Below are 21,559 nucleotides of genomic sequence, written 5' to 3' on the forward strand. Positions count from 1 at the left end.
GAGTGATGTCATTAGTGATGTCGTCAATGATGTCATCAGTGAGTGATGTCATCCGTGATGTCATCAGTGAGTGATGTCATCAGTGATGTCACTTGAGCATTTTGAGGGTTGTGAGACAGCTTCAGAAGGGTTGTGAGTTAGGCATCCTTCCTTCCGACCTTCTTCTGTGGTGTTTTATGGCAATTGGCATCCTTTATGTTGCATTTACTTGAGGAATCGTGATGTCATCGGTGAGTGATGTCATCACTGATGTCATCGGTAATGATGCCATCAGTGATGTATTCAAGCAATTGTGATCATCAGTGAGTTTTGTCATCACTCCTAATCATATTATTATTTTATTGCAGAGCACACAGCAAGCAGTTATACACACCAAGACCTCTGCTGCTCTCTATGCTGACCTAGGGCCGAGGCTTAGGGAACGTTATTTGTGATGTCATCAGTGATGTCACTCGAGCAATTGTGATGTCATCAGTGATGTCACTCAAGCAATTGTGATGTCATCAGCGATGTCATAGTCTTCCCAGCTGAGGCTATACAAGTGCTGGGTGTCAGTTGTTGGTGCTGACCCTGCTGAGGAGGCTACAGGACGAGAGACGAGTATCCCAACATGGGGGTGAAATATCAACAGAAGAAGATTAGCTGTCTCAAAGCCGTAATGAACTACAAGTATGGTCTCAAACTCATGCTGCAGTCAAGCAAGGTGATTCCTCTGCTGGTCAGAGCCATCAACCCCAAGAAGCCCCGCATGATGGTGGATGCCGTCCAGCTGCTGTCTGCCATCTCTATCCTGGAACATCCCGAGAACCTTTATGAGCGTGTTCTGGAGGCCATCACGGAGGAGGCAGAGAGGCGGGACATCGAGAGGTTCCAGCCCCTAGTTTCTGGCATGAACAAACCCAACATTGCTCTCAAGGCTGGCTGCATGCAGCTCATAAATGCCTTGATCAGCCGGGGAGAACAGCTAGACTTCAGAATCCACATCCGCTCTGAATTGCTAAGACAGGGACTCAGAGAGTTGCTGCCGGAGATGAGGACGATAGAGAATGAGGAGCTGAGGGTGCAGATGAGCGTGTTTGATAAGCAGGCTGAAGACGACTCAGAGGAGTTCAAAGCACGTCTCGATGACATCCGCATTGAGATGGATGATGTGAGGGAGGTGTTTGAGATCCTAGTCAACACGGTGAAGGATTCCAAGGCCGAAACCCACCTGCTGTCTCTATTGCAGCATCTATTGCTTGTCTGTAATGATTACAGAGCCAGGCCTCAGTACTACAAGCTGATGGACGAGTGCATCGCTCAGATCGTGCTTCATAGGAACGGAGCTGACCCTGACTTCAAGTGTCGCAAACTTAGCCTGGACATTGAGGGTTTGATAGACAACATGGTGGACCAGACCAAGGTAGAAAGTAGCGAGGCCAAGGCCACTGAGCTGGAGAAGAAGTTGGATGTCGAGTTGATGGCGCACCACGAGTTGCAGATGGAGATGAAGCAGATGGAAGGGCACTATGAGCAGCGGCTGCAGGACCTGAGCCAAGAGAAGGAGCAGCTGGCCTACTTCAAGCAGGAGAGAGACAGAGAGAACAAGGGACTACTACAACAGCTAAACACTCTGCAACAGCAGATTAAGAAGCTGTCTAAGGACCTGGAAGAGGCCAAGACCAAAGTCATCACAGTTACCGTTCCCGTACCAACAGATGGGTTGCCGCCCCCTGCCCCCCTAGCCCTCTGCCCCTCCGCCCCCCTCACGAGGGCACGTGGGCCTTCCTCCACCCCCACCCCCCCACCACTGACAGGCATGCCTGGCCCCCCTTCGCTGCCACTCATACCGGGTATACCGGGGGCCCCGCCCCTTTTGCCCCACCCTTGCATGCTGGGACCCCCGCCCTCTCCGCCCTTACCCGGGACAGGACCCCCGCCCGGAGGTCCTGGTATGCCTCCTCCACCACCATGCCCGGGCATGCCCCCGCCTCCACCCGGCATGGGGGGCTGCGGTGCCCCCGTACCTCCTCCATTGCCCTTCGGCCTCCAGCCTAAGAGGGAATACAAGCCAGAGGTGCAGCTGAAGAGATCTTACTGGAGCAGGATCGCAGCTGAGGACCTCTCTGAGACCAGCTTCTGGACCAAGGCCAGAGAGGAGCGTTTTGAAAACAATGAACTCTTTGCCAAACTCACGCTGGCCTTCTCCTCGCAGACCAAAACCTCCAAAGCCATGAAGGAGCAGGAGGAAGGGGAGGTGAAGAAGGCGAAGAAGCTGAAGGTGCTAGACTCCAAGTCTTCCCAGAACCTCTCCATTTTCGTGAGATCATTCCGTCTGCCTTATGAAGAGATCAAGAACATAATCCTGGAGGTTAATGAGAAGGTCCTTGCCGAGTCCATGGTTCAGACCCTGATAGAACTGCTGCCAGAGGAAAAGGCAATGGAAGAACTGGGAGAGATGAAGGATGAATACAATGCCCTCGATGAGGCCGAACAGTTTGCAGTGGTGATGTCTAGTGTCAAGAAATTGAAGCCTCGTCTTCAGGCCATCCTGTTCAAGCTGCAGTTTGAGGAGCAGTTGAACAACATCAAGTCAGATGTGGTATCTGTGGCGGCAGCCTGTGAGGAGCTGAGGAAGAGTCAGACCTTCTCCCAGCTGCTGCAGATCATCCTCCTTATCGGCAACTACATGAATGCTGGCTCTCGCAATGCCAAGGCATTCGGCTTCAACATATCATACCTCTGCAAGCTGCGTGACACCAAATCAGCTGACCAGAAGGAGACACTGCTGACCTTCCTCGCTGATGTGTGTCAGGAACAGTATCCTGATGTCATGAGCTTCCCTGACGAGCTTATCCATGTGGAAAAGGCCAGCAGGGTATCTGAAGAGACCCTTCAAAAGAACTTTGAGCAGATGGGCCATCAGATCAAGAACCTAGAGAAAGATGTGGAGACCTTCAAGCTTCTACAGAGTGAGAAGGACCTGTTTGTAGAGAAGATGTCCAGTTTTGTGTGCACTGCCCGTGAGCAGTACAAGAAGCTGGATCTGATGCACAAGAATATGGAGAAGCAGTACAGTGACCTGGCGGATTACTTCGTCTTTGACCGCAGAAAGATCTCTGTAGAGGAGTTCTTTGGGGACCTCAACACTTTTAAGAACTGCTGGAAGCAAGCGGTGAAGGATAACCAGAAGAGGAGGGAGTCAGAGGAGAAGATCAAGAGGGCCAAGCTGGCCATGGAAAAAGCAGAGAAGGAGAAGGAGGAGAAATTTAAGAAGAGCCAGCTCCTTGACATCAATGCAGAGGGTGATGGCCTCTTGGAGGCGCTGCAGTCTGGCGCTGCTTTTAAGAGGAAGCGAGGCCCACGGCAAGCAGCCAACCACAGACGAGCTGGTCATGAAGTGACCAACATCCTGGCCAAAGAACTCATGCAGGAAGAGTTGTTATGTGATAATGTTATGTCATGATGTCCTATAACATCATAATGTTACAGTGTCATATTTTCTGGTGCAATAAATCAGAGAAACTGAGCGGTTTTATTTTTTTGCATTGTGTTCACCTTTGGCTCAGCACTTGCCCCTCTAGCGGTTCATGGTATGGGTGAGGGATTCATAGTATGGGTGGGCTAGCAGAAAATCAGTTGGGCCAAGACCATAACGCAGTTTTAAGAGCCAAAAATGACACCACTACTTGCCTGCATTTGCCAGTGTACTAAGCCGTAGCATAACGTTACAGCAGCAAAACGGAGAAGAGAAAGAGAAAAAATATATAGCATTCAACCTGATACAAGCCCTCCTATAATCACACAGACACAATGAGCCACATTGTCACAATGTTATTGCGAAGCAGGGAAGGGATGTCACAATCTGTGGCCTAAAAAGGCATAAGAACGTAAAATATAGTGCCCTGAGGGGAGATGGAGTCACACAGGAACAAATAGGGAAACAGTGGATGGATGAATCCAGAAGGAGGCAGTAATGCAACATACAGGTGCCATAAAACACCACAGAAGAAGAAGAAATATAGTGCCCCCCGTGGGTGTATTTCTTCATTTTTTATGCGTTGCAGCCGCTTCTATGCGTGACTTTTTCCGTATGCACCTGTAGGTTGGCAGTTGACCTGGGCGAATCCATCTAGTGTAAAAGAAAAAAAAGTGTAGTCACATGTAAGTCAGCAGTTGACCTGGGCGAATCCATCTCGTGGAGAGAGTGTGAAGTCATGTCACTCAACTCGAAATGATGTCAGGCAATTGCTTGACTGTGATGTCATCAGGTACAGTAGTTGTGCTGTAGTTACCTAAGATGTACTCACCTAAGAGGTCACCCGGAAGTGATGTCACTCGGGCAGTGATCTTATCTTAGTCACAATTTGTGAGGGAAGTGCTGTTGTAGTTGGGCAGTTGTGTGTGTGTGTGTGTGTGTGTGTGTGTGTGTGTGTGTGTGTGTGTGTGTGTGTGTGTGTGTGTGTGTGTGTGTGTGTGTGTGGAATGTAGTTCCATTTGCTCAACTGTGATGTCACCCGAGAAAGTAAGTCTGTATCCAGACACCACTTAACCAAATTTAAGTAAAGAAGAAAATTTGCCCGACTGACATCACTGATGACATCACAACTGCCTGATGTCGTCACCTGTCACCTGTAGGCCAGCAGTTGACCTGGGCGAATCCATCTTGTGTGAGTGATGTCACTGGAAAGTGATGTCACTCAACTGGAAGTGATGTCATCAGCAGTTGTGATGTCATCAGTTGCTCGAGTGCTTTTTTTCTTTCTTAAAGGAACACTCCGCCCATTTTCAACCAGCTTTGTATCATTAGAACATCAGTAGTATATCAGAAAACTGTAAACGGTTTTGAAGTCTGTCATTTCATTTGACGGTTATTGAGTGTTAAAGTGTGGACCAGTGACATCACTGGTCCACACTAACTCAAATTAATAACTCATTAACTCAAATCAACTCTCAATAACTGTCAAACTATTCATCATTCATCTAGTTTGAGTTATTGAGAGTTGATTTGAGTTAATGAGTTATTCATTTGAGTTAGTGTGGACCAGTGATGTCACTGGTCCACACTTTAACACTCAATAACTGTCAAATTAAATGACAGGCTTCAAAACAGTTTACAGTTTTCTGATATACTACTGATGTTCTAATGATACAAAGCTGGTTGAAAATGGGCGTTCCTTTAAGCATTTGTTCAAGGCTTGAACCCCTGGTATTGCCGCTTGTGGCTATTCTCATTATATAACAATATTTATTATTTAAGTTTTTACCTATACCGGTAATTAGCCATTTTTAATACAGTCTCCTTCCAAACTAAATGCAGATATGCTCAACTTTTCAGACCCCTGTATTCATGGGGCACCTAAAATATGACAATCACCTCTTGTGTGTGCATGCGGGCAGCAGGTCATGCAGGGCAGAAGCAGTGCCCAGGGCAGCATATGCTCCTGTGTCATGTGGCAAGCAGCTAAGCAAACAGCTTCTCTCTCTCACTCACTCACTCACACACACACACACACACACACACACACACACACACACACACACACACACACACACACACACACACACACACACACGCCTGCTCCCCAGAATAAAATGTCAGTGTTGTACGTTTCTGCAATCCACGGCTACATGTACTATATGTAAAATTAATATGACCATTTGTGAACCAAAACACGTTGCATCACGTTTCTGAATACGTGTATATCAACGTTATACACGTCATAGAGTCTGCCATTAAAATAGCACGTGGCCAGTAAGTGTGTTGCGGTCAGGGTGGATTCAGGGCGTAAACACTTGCCTTTCAGACCGGAGAGCCATGTTCGATCCCCAGTAATGGTCACAGCGTTTAAAGTCTACATCTTGAATGTAGGGGGGGGGGGGGGGGGTTATCTCGTTGAAAGGGCCTTTCTGTGTGGAGTTTGCATGTTCTCCCCGTGCTCCCCAGGGGGTTCCTCCGTACATAACCCCCCCACTAAAAACATGCAGAAGATCGTCATCCGACCAGTGATGACAACATCCGAAGTTGGTCCCCGGGCGCTGGAAAGAAAAAGCGACCACTGCTCCTGGCCTGCCCCTCGGAGGAAAGGACAAGCCTGGATGGGTTAAATGCAGAGGACAAATTTCACCGGCCACCGTCAGCATGAGTGTGTGTTCGTGGCCGCATGCATGTGTTGGGTGTGTTCGTGTGACAATAAAAGACGGGCTTGTCCGTCTACTAACTGTACAACTGAATAAATAAAGGTGTGTTTCAAATTTACATTGAGATTGTATCACATGAAATGCAATGTTTTATTCTGGGGACTGGGTTGCCCAAAACCCAAAACATTGTTCCTCAAAAGTAAATGGTGTGTGTGTGTGTGTGTGTGTGTGTGTGTGTGTGTGTGTGTGTGTGTGTGTGTGTGTGTGTGTGCGCATCTCTCTCTCTCGACTGTGCTGACGGCCAAGCAGAGACTGGGCTGTGATCCAATCACAGCCTGTGATTGGTTTTATAATCCTCACTCAGGATCTCAGATGGGAGAGAATCGGCTGGCCAAGCAGCAGCACGCACGCACGCACGCACACACACACACACACACACACACACACACACACACACACACACACACACACACACTTCTTGACTTCACATCATTGCTTTCATTCTTCTTTCTCTACAAACACTATGTATGTACACTATGGGTCAGGGTATAATAAAGGATGGAGTGATACTATTGGATTCTCAAAAACAAAAGAGTGATTTTAAATAATAGTTTACATGCAGATATTTGTGGCAGTGGTTGATTTTTTGTGTATTTAAACCAGGCAGCAAGCTTGGGATTTTACAGAGGAAGCCGCAGAAGTGATACTGAAAGCTGTAGTTCGTCGAATGGCCACTTGAGGCTGGCTCCAAAAGGGAGTCGTCCCTGTGTCGTTCCCTGTTCACCCCCCATGTTAAAATGTCAGACTTTACAGCAGGATTAAACATATTTACAGCCTGGTTCAAAACACAGTTTTGCTCTACAGTGTATATAACAACTGTATGGGGGTGCATTTCTATATAACACCCGTTTAGAGTAAAAAATATGATAGAAAAAACTATGTTTTGGGCGTGATTGACTGATTGTGCAGCTTGCCGATCACGGACCAATAGCAGGCGGAGCTGCGGCTGTGGGAAACCCCTGGTCTCGTGCGGTCTCACGCGAGCTGTGCAAGAATATATCACCTTGCTTATACAGTATTGTAAGGAATATATAGGATTGTAACCCCTGTATCATCACTTGTGATATGTATATCCAGATTCATGCCAATGCACATGGCTCTACCAGTTTTAAGGGGGAAAATAAATACTGAACAGTCTGATTGAGATGTGTCTACAGATTGTTGACTGTATTCTATTAGATCCTAATTAACTATAATACTATAATGAAACATTTCTCCAAAATCTCATCACCTTCCCAAAAGCGAAATTGTAATGAAAAGTTACACATTTGGATATAATGTTCAATTGTCAAACTATATACATAAACATTCATCTGACGCTGCCAGATGGTTTGTTTTCACATAACCATCTGGGAACATCTCGGAAAACCGTTTCAAGGGGCAGGCACTTAAAAGACAAGGGCAAATTCGGCCCCAGGCCACGTGCGGCGTGTGGCAACCGCGGGCGCAGGCATCCCTGGTTGTGGTCCAGCCACAGATGGAGTGATGTGAAATTGTGGCAATTGTTATTATTCCATGTAATGTGTTACTTCTTGTATAGTGTCATGATGAAAGCAAAGATACAACAGGGTGAGATAAAGGATACATCCCGCCTATATTCAAGTAGCCTCTAATAGAGTGTGTGTGTGCGTGTGTGTGTGCGTGTGTGTGTGTGTGCGTGTGTGTGTGTGTGTGTGTGTGTGTGTGTGTGTGTGTGAGAGAGAGAGAGAGAGAGAGAGAGAGAGAGAGAGAGAGAGAGAGAGAGTCTCCCCCTCCAATGATGATCACAGGTACCCAATATGTTGGGTATATATATTTCTGATCACCAATACCATTATTATTATTTTTAGGGATTTATAGCATGAATGAGAGATGAATAGAGGGGGCAGCTATTATTGTTTTTGTAAAAATGGCAGCACTCAAACCATGCAATAATACAGTCCACAGCTACTAAGAAGGACTACCCCTAAAATTGCCGCATTACACACATTAAACTGGGACAGAGAGATGACTAACATTACCCACAGTTAAATTGGCCGCCCACAGTAAAAACCTCCGACTTTTCTTCCTCTCTTTTTCCGCACGACATACAGGAGCAGGAGGGAATGACGCACGCAACATTTAACATGAATGAAATGAGGGTTAAAACGTAACTCGCCCAGCTGGCGAGAACCCCCCCCAGGTGCTTATGGCACCGTCCGACTCCCCGGGTAAACAATGGCTTTTGGTCAGCGGTGCTGATAGCAAACGGTGGCGGGCTAAAAACTGGAGAGCGGTGAGTCCTGGGCCCTGTCTGCAACGGCGTCCCCCCAAACGTCTCCTCACAGCAGTGGTGTGTGTGTGAGTCAGTTTGTGTGAGTCGAAATGAAGGCAGCGTCCCAAGCGGGCGGGGTCAGGCGTATTGAAACACACCACCCCCTTCGGGAAAGCAGTAGCGTAGCCAGACTCGGCTCATTGGGTGTGCCACAGAAAGCCAGGGTGTGCCAGGGGGCGGACCATTTGGCAAAAAAAAATTGGGTCTTTTCAAACCAGATTTAGAGGAATATTTGTGTGTTGTTTGCTCCTTTTCGCACTCATTATTAGCAGGTAGAAGCAGTCAATTAAATTGTATTTTTTGGCAACATGTAAAACCACTTTGTTTAGTATCTCAAAAAAGTCTCACCTACTTTTTCCAATGAGTGTTCTAGTCGGGAAAGAACGCAAATTTGGTTGGCATGTTCGTCTACTGCAGAGAGATCTGTAGCGTCAGTGTCCTCTGGCCACAAACCTCCGGTGTGTTGTTGGCTGCGTTCCCCGCTGTTAACGTCATTGTTTCGGCTGCATCATCTTCTTCATCATCATCTGTCTGTTCTCCACTGTACACCACCAATACAGGTGCGGGAACTAGTGTTGTCACGGTACTCGGTACTTCGGTACTTGGACGGTACTACATTGCTACGGTACTGAACGGGACCTGTTTTTCATGGTACCGAGGGTACCGAATTTACTATTTAGTTTGCCACCATGGCTTGGCTTCATGGACCCAGCCGCCAGCTAACGTTAGCCTGTCTGCCTGATCAACATACATACATATACTGCGCATACGCGTGATTTCTAACCCCACATAGGATAAGCAATAACCACGCCCTGTGGCGCCTGGATTGGCCAGGAGCAACACTGGAGGGCACGCACAGGCAGCGAAGATAATGGCTAACAGCTACAGCAGGAGCGGCTGCTCCTGTCCTATTCCAACAACTCAACTTGTTGAGAAGAAGAATGCAAAGAGTCGCATTTGGAAATATCAGTCCCCAAAGTCCCATCTGCAAAAAGTGTGAAAGGGAGTTCCAAACCAAACAGGATAACACATCCAATCTCGCCAAGCAGCTGAAAGACAGGCACCCATGATTCAAGGTGGGTTACTTCTTTCAAACGGTGTAAAATAACACGTTTAACAACATATCAAACAGACCTTATCCTGTCACATTCGTTTTTGAGATAGCTGGCAATGCATTGTGTAACCAAAAAACGTTTGCGCTAAGGTTAACGTAACGTGTTTTGTAATGGAATCATTATGGGACCCGGCTAATACCTGGTACAGCGTTAGCTAGCATAGTGTAACACGTGTGCAATGCAATGTTTGTAATGGAAACATTATGGGACACGGCTAATAGCCGAACTTAGCCATAGTTCAACATGGCATCAAAATAAATACAAGCTTCTTTCGGGTGAAACATGTCCGTGAATTAAAACTAGCTACATAAAATTGCTTGCACTCTACATGTGTGTATGTGCAGTTCTCTTTATCATCTCTTTATTTTAGTAAATCTCACTGACGTTACTTTCCATTTAACAGTATGCGAGAGATGAAGATGAAGAGGAAGGCACAAGTCGCGGAGCCCAAAAGACCACCCAGCAGACAATTCCTGATGTTTTTGAAAAGCAGAGGAAATATGACAAGAACTCACATGAAGCAAGAAAGTGTGATAGGGCATTGGCAGAATTCCTATGCATCGATCAAATACCAATATACACCGTTGAGAAAAAAAAGGATTCCAGCAATTCTGTGAAATAAATTAAATTATAATATTTAATATAATAATACAATTAAATACTTGAGGGCTTCATGTGTTGCACTGTCTGTACTCACTGCCATACATAGTTGAATGTAAGAAGTAAGCAGAAGCACATTGTTTTGTTTTAAAGTTGAAGCCTACATGCCAATTTGTTCATTGGAAATGGTTGCATACTTTAATAAAGGAGAATATGTTCAAGAAATATCAGTCTGTTTTTTTTACCGTGGTACCGAAATTGGTACCGAGTACTGTGGAAATTCACTAGTACCGGTACCGACTACTGAATTATTGGTACCGTGACAACACTAGCGGGAACGGGTGCACTTACAATCCGCACTTGTTGAGGGGGAGGGTGACGACGAGTCATCTTCTTCCTCGTCGTTTCTTGCCTTTGCCGAAAAAGCTTAAAAGCGAGCTTTGTTTCATGTCTTCCTGATTTGGCGCTGCTGCTGCTGCTGCTGCTGCTGCTGCTGCTGCTGTGCGTGCATTTGTTTACTTTACGTGGACGACAGCTTAACTAGTTTCCCATGATGCTCCGGGGCACATAGGGCAGCGGACAGTTGGACACAGTGCATGACAGCGTTGACATGTGTTTTGCAGACAAAACAAAACACTTTTTTTACCCCATTTTTTTGGGTGCGCCAGTGGCCTGTCTGGGTGACATTTGCACACCCTAGCGCACCCGTGGCTACGCGCATGCGGGAAAGGAGAGTGAAAGTCATCCAGTGTCCCCGAGAGTGAAAAGCATCCTTTGCGTTCTATGACTGACTGATCCTCATTGAATTTCTGGCGAGTTGACCAGCGTGCGCTAGCGCACGTGGTAAAAATACCTGGCAGGTGATTAGATGAACCATCTGTCTATCACGTCTATCACGGGCTGGCTCTCGCTGGCGTCGCACGTAAATCCCGCCCATAGCTGCTTCATAGGACACTGATTGGTGCAAACCTCTGGTGGCTCAGATTCAAACCAATAGATTGGAGCATGGAAAGATGGACTTGTCATGTGATTGTGATCTAGGCTGGCCAATTGCATAACACCAAAAAGCACAACTCACGATAGGAGACTATTAGGGCTGGCACGGATCACGGATAATCCGTGACCCGTACGGATCAGCCCCCACGGTTCGGAACGCGGTTCGGAACATCAATAGTCCGCGGACCCCCCCCCCCTTCGTTTCATTTAACGTTTAATGTTAGTGTATGAGAACGCCCAGCGCAGCCAGACACAGACAGGCATAATCATGGCAAGCACAATTGAGCTTCCTCATCCCTTGTCGCTGCTGTAAAGTATGTCTGAAGGCTGTGGCTAGTGGCTACTAAAGACAGAGTCACACAAACTTATTTCAACACCTCTGAAAAAGCACAGGAATGCGATCAGCGTGTTGCGCGCTGCACAAGATAACGAGAGCCACAACACACACACACACACACACACACACACGCGCGCGCACACGTTTCACAAACACATTATCACCGGACGGTGAAATGTTGCCTAGGACACATAACAACAAAACAACACGTGGGGCCACTGAGTAGCTTAACGTAGCATCAACGTTATATTTCCAGACTGACCTGGTCTGGTCTGTAGGTCTGTACCCGTGTCATGTGACTGGTGCAAGCAACAGCCACGAAGTTAGGCATAGCAGTGCCACCTAAAACAGGAAGTTGGGTCGTTCTGCCTTCAGAGTAAAAGCATACATTGTGTCACTTATGAGAAAAAAATATTTTTTGAGCTGTGCAGGGCAACAAATGGTTAGAGAATTATAATAGTATTAAAAAAATCTAATCGAAAATCTAATTTTGAGAGAAAAAATCTGATATATATATTTTTTTGCTGATCCGAAAAATCCGTGATCCGTGGCTCAAAATCCGTCACGCGATCCGATCCGTGGGTTTTCTGATCCGTGCCAGCCCTAGAGACTATCACGATAGGTTGTCCACGATAACAATGCTATCACGGTTCAAGGATTCTGCGATACTCGATATATTGCAAGACAATTTATACATCACGATATCTGTATAACTAAGGCCAAAGCCCAGCTAAAACTCGGCCGACTTTGTACTTGTCGTTTTAACACAAGTCTTATTGCAATGCACAGCAGGACCTAATAAGACGTTCGTTAAAATGAAAAGTATGAAGTCGGCCAAAGTTGGCTGCTTAACATGGGGAAGCTGGCTAGCATTAGCTAGCCACGTTATGTTGTGTAATCTTTATGCCTCTAAGATCACATAATGACGAGACGGAGAGCAGAATATCAGTAACGTGCTTTACTCTTTACTTTACGTCTGACCAGGAAGTTACATGTCCGTCACATAAACCAGCCCGCCCGGCAACATCATCAACCCACCGCTGTTTCTGTTGTGCATGACTGACAACAGCGTTAACCAATCAGTGCCCGTCAATGGATTTTCAACCGGAAAAAATGCGTTTGCACATGGCGATTCCAGACCAAGAAGAACCAAATTCACAACTGTGGAGTGGCCGTGGCTTCGAAGGTCTGGAGCCAGGCTACCGATGTACTACAGCCGGACTACAATACGTCTGGACGGATTGAATCTGAATGCAGCCTTAATCACTAATTTTAGATTTGCCTTTCCCAGTGTCACTATCGCTCAACTACTTGAGTACTTGAGTAGTTTTACTTTGTTACTTTACACCTCTGAGCCACAATACTTCTCTATCGCGAACACATGCACACACACAGATATGCAGGCACACACAGACCCCCGCGAGGTCACCAGGATACGTCGGTTTGAGGAAGGCATGTACCCTTCACTTCCTGTCAATGACAACATGGGCTGGTAGCCGCTACGCACCACTGCACCCCAATCTCTCTCTGTCTCTCTCTCTCCTCGTGTGTCTCGCTGTCTCTCTCTACTTTCTCCCATCTTATCCACTCCTTTATCCCCCTCTTGCGTTCTCTCTCCACCTCCCCCAAAGTCTTCATCCTCTTCTAATACTACTATAATTCTAAACTTCAATGATCCCGTTGGGGTAATTGGTTTGTTGCACATACATAATAATAATAATAATAATAATAATAATAATAATAATAATAATAAATATAGCCAGCAATACCAGGGATTCAAGCCTTGAACAAATGCTTAAGAAAGAAGAAAAGCAAAGACTGACATCACTTCCTTCACAAATTGTTACTAAGATAAGATCATAGTTGCTTGAGTGACATCACAGTTGGGCAATTGCAAATGTATTAAACACACACACACACACACACACACACACACACACACACACACACACACACACACACACACACACACACACACACACACACACAAATGCCTGAGTGACATCACTTCCAGGTCCTCTTAGCTGACTATCTTAGGTGACTACAGCACAACTACCTGATGACATCACAGTCGAGCAGTTGCATGGCATCATTTCCAGTTGAGTGACATCACTTCACACGCTTTTTTACAAGAGATCGATTCGCCCAGGTCAACTGCTGACCTATACAGGCGACTCAATTTTTTTTCACAAATGCGCCCAGGTCAAATACTGACCTCCAGGCGCATACCGAGCAAAATCACGCATAGAAGCGGCTGCACCGCTTACAAAGAATGAAAAAAATATTTCTAGGGCATCTAGTAAGCACCAATATCTGTCATTGGGCCACTTTCAGGTCTCTGCAATGTACCAACTCATGGGAATTTGCGTCACGGCAGAAAAACAAGGAAGGGTGATGGTGATGATGTCACAATGGCCTAAAATGGCCTGCGAGGCCCTAAAAATTGAAAGTATCGCTGTAGTAGCTGCCCTTGGCGGATTTCTTTTTACGCAAATAATGACCAATGACCTGGATAAAATCAGACAATGAAAACATAAAATGAAATCATATAACATAACTTGGTGCCGTGAATGGGGAAAATAGATATGCAAGGATAGCAGTAGGCTAGTTGAAGCCATGCCCACCAAATATCAACAGCTCACTGATGCAGGGGACAATGCGAGACCCTGTGCAGGTACCCTGATTGATTGTCCCTGTCAAGTATCCCTGAGTTGGAGAGTGGCTATAGGCCTATTTGTTGATGTGCCCCATTGTTTGTATGTGTGCATTTGATGGGGATGAACTACTGTATTTCATACTGTTTGTGCATGCAGATGTGGGATGGTTGTAGAATAACCTAATCGTGGTCATGCTAAACTTTATTAAACGTTATTTATTTCAGACATGGACTGCAGTTCAAATGGCTTTATATACTGTACACAGCATACAAAAAAGGGAAAGTAGGAGCGAGAAAAATTGCGAGAAACACTACAGAGCACCATCACAATTCAAATTCAAATTTAAGCGACCTTGGGTTCTGTGAAAGGTGTTATATACATCCACAACATTCTTATTATAAAAGGAATCCATTCTGATTAGAGGAATATTGCCTACGGTAAAACATTTAAAACACAAGTAACCATATTACTAATAGAGGACAGATTTTCAAGTGTTCCCCAATTTTAAACACTAAAGGGTGCATGAAAGAAAGCAAAAAGGGAAAACACAGTGTGTACTGTATTAATATCTCCTTTTGCCTGACGCGGCTGGATCTGCGAGTGTTTCGTCGCTAAGGTGTTAAGAACGCCTCAGACCCTTCTTACAAAACCTTCTTAACGAAAAATCATCTTAGGCTAAAAAGCAATCGGGAAACGCGTTTGCCTCTTACGGGAGCCTTAACACATTCAGTGCCAGCGACGCCATATGGCGTCAAGAGAAATTTACCGTACAGTGCCAGCGACGCCAAATGGCGTCAAAAAATCCAAAATCATATTTTTCCATATTTGTGCAGCTTAAGGTCGTACGCAGCCTGTCAACATAATTTCCTTCAATGGATCTCACGGCGCCACCTTAAAAAATCGACGCGATCAAAGCGCGCCGCCCCCCCCGACTCCTTTGTCTTGACTGAGTTTGGGAAATCGCTTCAGTCCCTTGGTGATAGCAGATGGTAGCATACGATAGATAGCATTGAGAATTAGCATTGAGAATTAGCATTGAGCATTAGATAGTTATTAGCGGTATATTTAGATCAGATAGGTAGATAGATAGATAGATAGATAGATTGATAGCATCAGATAGATTAGTTTGTGAGATTGTGGTGAGTGTTGAGCGTTTGGTGTATTTGAGGTGAGTGCTTGGGTGTTTGAGGTGTGTGTGTGAGGGCCGCGTGTGTGTGTGAGTGTTTGTGATAGCGTTAGGTCGATTAGTTTATCAGGCAGCAGTAGTAGCGTTAGCGTATAGTTATTAGTTAGTGTAGTGTGTGTAAAAAAAAAAAAAAAAAAAAAAAAAATACGTGTTTGTGCGTCTCTGTCTGTCTGTGTCTGTCTCTGTGTGTTGTGTGTGTGTGTGTGTGTGTGTGTGTGTGTGTGTGTGTGTGTGTGTGTGTGTGTGTGTGTGTGTGTGTGTTAGTTGGCTAGTTGGCTAGTCTAGAGCTAGCTTAGCTGTAGGGATGCCTAGGCGCAAGCGTCCCCAGCCTGCTGCCGGGCAGCTCACATTACAGCAGGCCCTGGACCGCGCTGTTGAGTCGAGAGGTCTCCCGGAGACGGACTCCGACGAGCCGGTCTCTTCCTCTGAACATGACGATACTAGGGATTCAGACTGGCAACCGCCTGCACCGAGTGGTGCCTTTTTGGACTCCAGCGATGGTGAGATCGATTTACGATCATCTGATATTGAAAACACTTTTTTCCTTCAATCATATATATCATATTTTTATAAACTCTCACTTTGGATACAGATGAGGAGGAGGAGACTCCTGAGTTGCCCGTGGCGTCGTCTTCTAGAGGTAAGAACCTAGATATATATACGTTTTTATTGATCCTTTGCAGGAAATTCATGTGTCAGGTATACAGCTAAATCTACATTTCAGGACAAACAGAACAATGTATCATCATCATCTTCATAGGAGAGCAAAAAGTAGCCTACTAAAAGTGACTTACAGTATATAGCAGTGATGCCCAACCAGTAGATCGGGAGAGAGAGAGAGAGAGAGAGAGAGACAGACAAACAAAGAAAGAGGGAGTGTGTTGTGGCGACTTTACTATGCAAAAAAATAAACACACACATGCACACACACCTTTTATTATTCAGCCATTTATTTTCGTAAATAAAAGCTTGGTAAGAATAACAATCCTGAATTATTTAGCCTATTCTAATACCATGTAAAATATACAATTTCAGAGTTGGAGGACAGTGAGGATGACGAAAACCAAGGGGCTTCCTCCAGCTTCCCACGGCTTGCACGTTTGGGGTCCAGTGATGAAGGTGAGATCAAGGCCATTTTAGAATTCCAATTCAATCTGATAGTGAATGAAAACATAAACTTTTTTCCTTCAAGAAATTTCAATTTCATATTTTTATAAATTCACTTTTACGACAGAAGAGTCGGAGGATCCACCACCACCACCACCTTCTTCAAGTGCAGTTGGGCGCAAAAGAGGTGGGAACCTTTTTTATTCAGTTTATTTTTGTCAACACAAGGCTTCTAATTATTGGATTTTGTCAAAAAGACAGCTTGTTTACATATCACAATTGTCTGAAGAAAAACCTTTTATTTCATATTATTTTTATTTTATTTTATTTTTATTCAGCTGGCAAGACTCGCCATCAGGAGGACCCGCCAAGCTGGCGGGAAACGGGTGACTGGAGCCCCAAGAGCTTGCCGTTCACGGGAGTGGCAGGTCCTAGCAACGCGGCAGCATCCATCCAGTCCGACCAGCCTGTCGACTTCGTGGAGCTCTACCTCTGCGAGGAGCTGCTGCAGCTCATTGTTGAGCAGACAAACACTTATGCACAACAGTGCATTGCTGTCCTCCATCAGCTGCGTCTCCCCTTCTCCAGGGCAAATGCCTGGGTTCCGCTGACGGTGGTAGAGCTGAAGCGGTTTTTGGGTTTGCTCTTCCTCACCGGCCTCATAAAGAAACCCAGCATCGCGGAATACTGGTCTGTTGAACTTGCACTTGAAACGCCCTACTTCAGAAGAACAATGCCACGGAACAGGTACCAGATAATCTGGCGCTTTATTCATTTCAGTGACAACCGGGAGGTCGATGGCAGCGACCCGCTGCACAAAGTGCGTCTCGTCCTGGACCTGCTGCTCTGCAAATTCAGGGAGATGTACCGGCCCTCACAGAACATCAGTGTGGACGAGGGCATGCTTCTCTGGCGCGGGAGACTGCGGTTCAAGGTGTACAACCCTGCAAAACCAGTCAAGTACGGCATCAAAAGTTACATACTCTGCGATTCTGAAAACGGCTATTGCTACTCCATGAAGCCCTACTGTGGAACAAGCAACACACTGCAGGACACCGTGCGCTTCCTGGTCGACGGCCTTGAGGGTTTTGGCCACCGCCTCTACATGGACAACTTCTACAACAGTGAGTCCATGTGTCGACTTCTCCTCAGCCTCCACATAGACTCAGCCGGCACACTCCGTGTGAACAGGGGAGAACCACCGTCAATCCGGCAGGTCAGCATGTCGGATCTGGCAGTCGGTGAACGACGCGCTCTCCACAATGACGCAGTGATGGTCCTGGCGTGGCGAGACAAGCGGATCGTGAGGATGATCACCACCTTCCACACGGATGACATGAAGACCGTAGAGGTGAGACAGAAAGGCCAAAGTGAGAGAGTCCCCCAACAAAAACCAGCATGCGTCGTGGCCTACAACCAGTACATGAATGGTGTAGATCGGCTAGATCAGAAGATCAGCTATTACCCATTCATCAGGAAGACGGCGAAATGGAGCTCCAAATTCGTGGCGTACCTGATGGAGATCGCGATCAGCAATGCCTTCATCGTTTACAGAAACCGCAACCCAACGGCCAGCTGCAAAACGCTCAAAGACTTCACCCTGTCGGTGATCAAGTCCTGGACGGAGGCATCTGTCCCCCCCCCCCCCTCCTCCTCCGGCGGCAGGTGACCAACCTCCTCCTCGCCAAGCCACGCCCATCCACCCGCGGAAACGGTCCGCTTCCGCTTCCGCGACTGTGGACTTCGAAGGACATGTCCCACAGCCAATCGAGGTGCCACCCACGAAGGACAAGGCCTACAGGCGATGTGTGCACTGCGCAGCGAAAGGACTCAGAAAAGAGACAAAATACGTTTGCCCCAAATGTGACTACCTCCCTCTCTGCCTGTACCCCTGCTACTTCGAGTATCATTCCCAGTGACAGTTTCATCCTCTCCCCACTCCCTCCCCCACCTCACCCCCCCAACCCCCCAAAAAAAAAAAAAAAAAAAAAAAAAAAAGTAGATGAGGTCTATTGTTTATAGTCCGGTGGGCTGTCGTCTTTTCACATACTTTTTCCCGCAGGTAAACTAGACATTCTAACTTTCATTTCAGCTATAGCATTTTGTTCAACTCAAAGGAGAATTCATTATTTGGCCTATGTTTACATAAACTTGTCTTGATTTCCATATATTTTGAAGGTCCATGTGAAGAAGATAAAACAGTGCAGGACATGTTGTGTTTTGAATATTGTTATTATGTTACACATCAAATGAAAGCTTTCAATGTGTAGTTTCATAAAAATAAAAAATAAAGGTGATATATTGTTTCCCTATGTAAATAGAGACTTCAATATCCAGCATGACCTCATGAAAGTGAGCATTTTGATGTTAGACCAAGATGTATACAGATATTTGTAGAAAATAAACAAAACATTCTTTTCACATACTTTTTCCCGCAGGTAAACTAGACATTCTAACCTTTCATTCCAGCTATAGCATTTTGTTCAACTCAAAGGAGAATTCATTATTTGGCCTATGTTTACATAAACTTGTCTTGATTTCCATATATTTTGAAGGTCCATGTGAAGAAGATAAAACAGTGCAGGACATGTTGTGTTTTGAATATTGTTATTATGTTACACATCAAATGAAAGCTTTCAATGTGTAGTTTCATAAAAATAAAAAATAAAGGTGATATATTGTTTCCCTATGTAAATAGAGACTTCAATATCCAGCATGACCTCATGAAAGTGAGCATTTTGATGTTAGACCAAGATGTATACAGATATTTGTAGAAAATAAACAAAACATTCTTTTCACATACTTTTTCCCGCAGGTAAACTAGACATTCTAACCTTTCATTCCAGCTATAGCATTTTGTTCAACTCAAAGGAGAATTCATTATTTGGCCTATGTTTACATAAAGTTGTCTTGATTTCCAAATATTTTGAAGGTCCATGTGAAGAAGATAAAACAGTGCAGGACATGTTGTGTTTTGAATATTGTTATTATGTTACACATCAAATTAAAGCTTTCAATGTGTAGTTTCATAAAAATAAAAAATAAAAGTTGATATCTTCTTTCTTTGTGGAAATATGGACTTCATTATCCAGCATGACCCCATGAAAGTGAACATTTTGATGTTAGACCAAGCTGTAAACTAAAAATTGTAGAAAAAAAACAACACATTCTTTTGACATACTTTTTCCCGCAGGTAAACTAGACATTCTAACCTTTCATTTTAGCTATAGCATTTTGTTCAACTCAAAGCAGAATTCATTCTGTCGCCCTTTCTAACATAAAGATGTGATTATCTCAGAAACTAATTTCACCCTGCTTTTTTCGGTCGAAAACACTCTTTTTCAGAGGGGTGTATTTCCAAAATGGAACGGTTTATAAACAAACTTTTTTTTAAATGAAACAGAAGGGTTCAAAGTTTCATTGAGGCTATTGGTTGTCCATATAAGAGGAACACAAAAAATGATATGGCTATATTACAATGCATTGCGGCCTATGTGGCACAGCAAGCAACCTTTTGCCCAAGGGCCGTGGCACTCAAAGTGTTAAGAAGGGTCTAAGAAGCTTCTTAGCGCTAAGAAGCTTTTGGGAAACCCGGCCAATGTCATAAAAGTGATCCTCATTTGTGAAGATTATCTTGCTGAACACAGTTTGCCGTTTCATTAAAAAATATATATATATTCAATTTTCAACTTTCAGAACATGAAAAGCAAAAAACAAAAACAAACTCAGACACAGAAAAAGAACAAGAAAAAACACGTATGTAGCCGCTTCATCTGTCCAAGGTGTTGTTTATACATAGACAGACAAAGAAGAAAAGAAAAGAAAAAAGCCCCCTACAGGCTGTTTATGGACGCCATCTATTACCAGCCTTTCACTGGTAATAACCAATGATGCTGCAATCCTAAGCCATTTAGGTCACTCTGCAGCCCACGCCAGTTTGATGGAGCTATAGTCATTACAGACTCTTCTGTGTGTGTGTGTGTGTGTGTGTGTGTGTGTGTGTGTGTGTGTGTGTGTGTGTATGTGTGTGTGTGTGTGTGTGTGCTCGTGCGCACGCACCCACAGCTCTCTTATACTCAGCATTATCACCCCATTACAGGTGCAGGGTTTCTCACGGCCCTTGTTTTGTTCGTTTTGTCTGTGTACGTGTGTGTGTGTGTGTGTGTGTGTGTGTGTGTGTGTGTGTGTGTGTGTGTAGGCTACAGTACAATTCACACAATTGCAAACACAGCACTCTAGTCTTCTAATACATAGAGAGGTTTCTCCTGACACGTGCACTCAATCATGCAAATTTTTCACAAATACAGCATTATTCACAAGTGTGTGAGTTCAGCTCCATAAGCTTTTGTGAAAGGTTGACACGTTAGCAGCGTGTTTATATTTGGGCTTGGCTTGATGCATGGTGACTTTGGGAGAGGGTAGTACCTAAGGGAAGAACCAACGTGCAGCCTATTTTCTCAGGGCTTTCTTGCTGGAAACAGCAGACGTTTGAAACCCGTTCTGCAGCTAAGCAGACACAGAGAGGCATGACAGCGTTACAGCTGATGTCTGCAGTCACAGCAAGATAATAAGCTAATATACACACCTCCTGCTGGAACACTTCATGTTGAGAGTAAAAGCCTTTACATGCATGTCAAAGCCCTCGCCGTATGCGCAGAGGGGTGCACCGCGGCTGGTGAGCCTGTCACCACAGCTGGCATGCAGCTCCTTGAAAATGTGACTCGACGCAGCTGACGCGAACAACGCAAGTGTAATATAATGTAGTAGATGGGGTGATAACAGGAGGGAGCAAAAGCTATTACCAAGTATATACAGTATATGCACTACATTCTCTCCTTGGGCTAACTTCTAGTCATTGAAATCCTAGTGAAATCACCCAATTTACTCATTTTGCTGGGGACTCCCCTGCGACCCCTTGTCAAGCTGACATTCTTGAGTATATAGGTCTACCTGCCGCCGGCAAGGCTCCAAGTCGAGGCTGATGCACAAGCATGTTTTCTGCTTAACAAGTGCTTCTGTTCGGTCCTATGGTGCCTTTGTGACAGTGACATATACACCGGCCGACACTGGATGTTTGTGGCCGATGCC

General features: G+C 45.3%; 1 protein-coding gene and 1 pseudogene across 2 annotated transcripts in view; one reads left to right on the forward strand and one right to left on the reverse strand.

Moving 5' to 3' along the window:
• The window catches only part of LOC310777843 (ephrin type-A receptor 6-like), a gene marked incomplete at both ends in the record, with an annotated part of 350,777 nt that overhangs the window by 103,729 nt on the left and 225,489 nt on the right, over positions 1 to 21,559 (reverse strand). The gene's annotated exons all lie outside the window — the stretch shown is intronic.
• LOC310778727 (protein diaphanous homolog 1 pseudogene) lies at positions 222 to 3,445 on the forward strand (annotated as a pseudogene). Its single transcript has 2 exons — positions 222 to 230; positions 556 to 3,445. The product of its transcript is annotated as a protein diaphanous homolog 1 pseudogene (transcript).

The sequence above is a fragment of the Poromitra crassiceps genome, assembly GCF_964638095.1.
Source record: "Poromitra crassiceps genome assembly, chromosome: 6".
Classification (NCBI taxonomy): Eukaryota; Metazoa; Chordata; class Actinopteri; order Beryciformes; family Melamphaidae; genus Poromitra; species Poromitra crassiceps.